Below are 2,293 nucleotides of genomic sequence, written 5' to 3'. Positions count from 1 at the left end.
GGCTCTGGGCGGCGAGGCGGCGCAGCTCTGGAAACCCGGCGGGCTCTAGTGCCAGGGGCTTCTGTCTCCTTTTTCTCTTCTCTCTCCTTCGTTTCCTTTTCCTTCCTTCCTTCCTTCCTTCTTTCCTCCTTCCTTCCTTCCTCCCTCCATCCTTTCCTCCTTCCCACCGTCTCTCCATCCATCCCTCCTCCCTCCTTCTCTCCCTCCTCCCTGCCTCCTCCCTCCTCCCTGCCTCCCCCCTGCCTTCCTGTGCCAGGACCCCGGATCTGGGAGGCCGGGGGTGGCAGCAGGCAGGGTCCACTCCATCAGCAGCAGCAACCCCTTGCAGAGCTGCCGCTCAGTCCCAGCAGCTCCGAACTCGCTGGTCCGGAGATCTTAGCAAGGACAACCTTCCCCACCCCGGGCAAAACAATGGCCTCATGGAGTTGGAAGATGCCCCTGCCACCTGGCTCTCTTGGGCTCTTGACGCCTCAGAACCACTGGGCACAAAAAGGGGTCAGGCCACTGGCTGGAGTGACAAACCCCGGTAACCCAGGGGAGACTGTGAATCGGGCAGCAAGGACTGTGTCTGGAACCTGGGGGGCTCCTAGGGTAAGTCGGAGTATTCCCTGCCTCATAGGAAGGTCAATGGAAAACTACAGCAACCAAAAAAACAGGAAAAGGCCGGATGATTCAGGATTCAGACCACTGGGCACATGAAGGTTTGGGTAGTTTCACCAGGTCAGGACCCAGATAACAGTGGACGTTCTGATTGGGGGCTCGGGAGCCTGGAGTGGGTGGTGGGTGGAAGGAAGTCTCCGCCCGGCCACTCATAGGAGGCTGAGGACCTGGCCTGTCTCCTCCCTGCTCCGATGTGTGTGTCGTTCTGCATGCACACGGACATGAGCGTTTCCCTTCTCTTTCCACTGTTATCTCACACACAGACCAACCTTCCCGTTCTGTCTTCCGGTGACAGAATATTCAGCGGGACTGTGACTTGAGAAGTAATGACCATGTCCGGTGGTGGGTGCAGGGGCTTTATGAAAAATCACTTGTCCCAAACTGCCCTTTGGTCCTCTCTCCTCACTGGACCCCTTTGCACAACGAAGGGGCTGCTCTCCCGGGATCCGGGGCTGTCCCCCCAGCTGGCGGCCTGGCTACTCGTGGGAAGTTTCCCTGGCAGCGGTGGGAGGGGGTGACAGAGGAGGGGTGGGAGTGACGGAGGAGGGTGGGGGTGACGGAGGAGGGTGGGGGTGACGGGCACGTCCCAGGTCCCTGCGTCAGGATGGACATGGCAGCTCCCAGCCGGCAGCAGCTTGAACGCGATCAATACACAGCGTCTCCATTGGGAGCCGAGCCCCAGGGACCTGGGAAGCGCAGGTTCGGAGGCTTCCAGCCTCTGCCAGGCACGGAAGTCACGCCGGAAGGTGACTGGGACAGCGCCGGCCGGGGTCCCCTCAGACACACAGCCCCCCACCCCCAAATGCACCCAGAGGAGAAACGGGACGAAAGCTGGGGAGTAAGTCTCCCAGGGCTCTCGTTTCCTTCCCGCCCCACCACGGGTCCCTTCGCAGACTTCTCCGTGGAGACCAGGCGAGGGCTGTGATGGAGGCGCTGTGGGAGGGCTGCCTCGCACACTCACCACAAAGGGCTTCCAGGGGCGTGACATCATCTGAAAGCAAACACAGAGTTCCTGAGGCCGACCAGGTGCTTCCCCGCGTCGCGCCTGCGGAAGCCGAGGCCCAGGGAGGGCAGCTCACCCCAGTCCCGGGGTTGACACAGCCGACTTGCAGCTTGGGCTCTGTGGTCTTCTTGACCACATGCCGCAGACCTTCACGAATATTCTAGAAGGGTCGTTGGCCTGAAAAAAATTGTACTCTTGTACCTGGGTTCTAATAATTGTATAGATCTCTGAAAATCTTTCAGCTCAAGGCTAAACGCTATGTAAAATGTTTAGGAGGAAAATTTCTTTTGAGTTGTAGGTAAAACATCGTGCAGTGCTGAAAGTGACATAGAGCTGAAGAGATTTGAAAGGTGTGTGGAAACAGTCTCTGATGTCGCCTTGTTCTAGATAGATAGATAGATAGATAATAGTCACTCCATCTTTTCTGACTCTCTGCAACCCCCTGGACTGTAGCCCTCCAGGTTCCTCTGTCCGTGGGATTCTCCAGGCAAGAATACTGGAGTGGGTTGCCATTTCCTTCTCCAGGGGATCTTCCTGACCCAGGGATCGAACCTGGGTCTCTGCATTGCAGGAATATTCTTTACTATCTGAACCACCAACGATGCTTATCTCCTTGCTCTAACTCTCCAA

Source organism: Cervus elaphus, chromosome 7 (genome assembly GCF_910594005.1).
Source record: "Cervus elaphus chromosome 7, mCerEla1.1, whole genome shotgun sequence".
NCBI classification, from domain to species: Eukaryota; Metazoa; Chordata; class Mammalia; order Artiodactyla; family Cervidae; genus Cervus; species Cervus elaphus.
Note: the sequence above shows the minus strand (reverse complement) of the source record.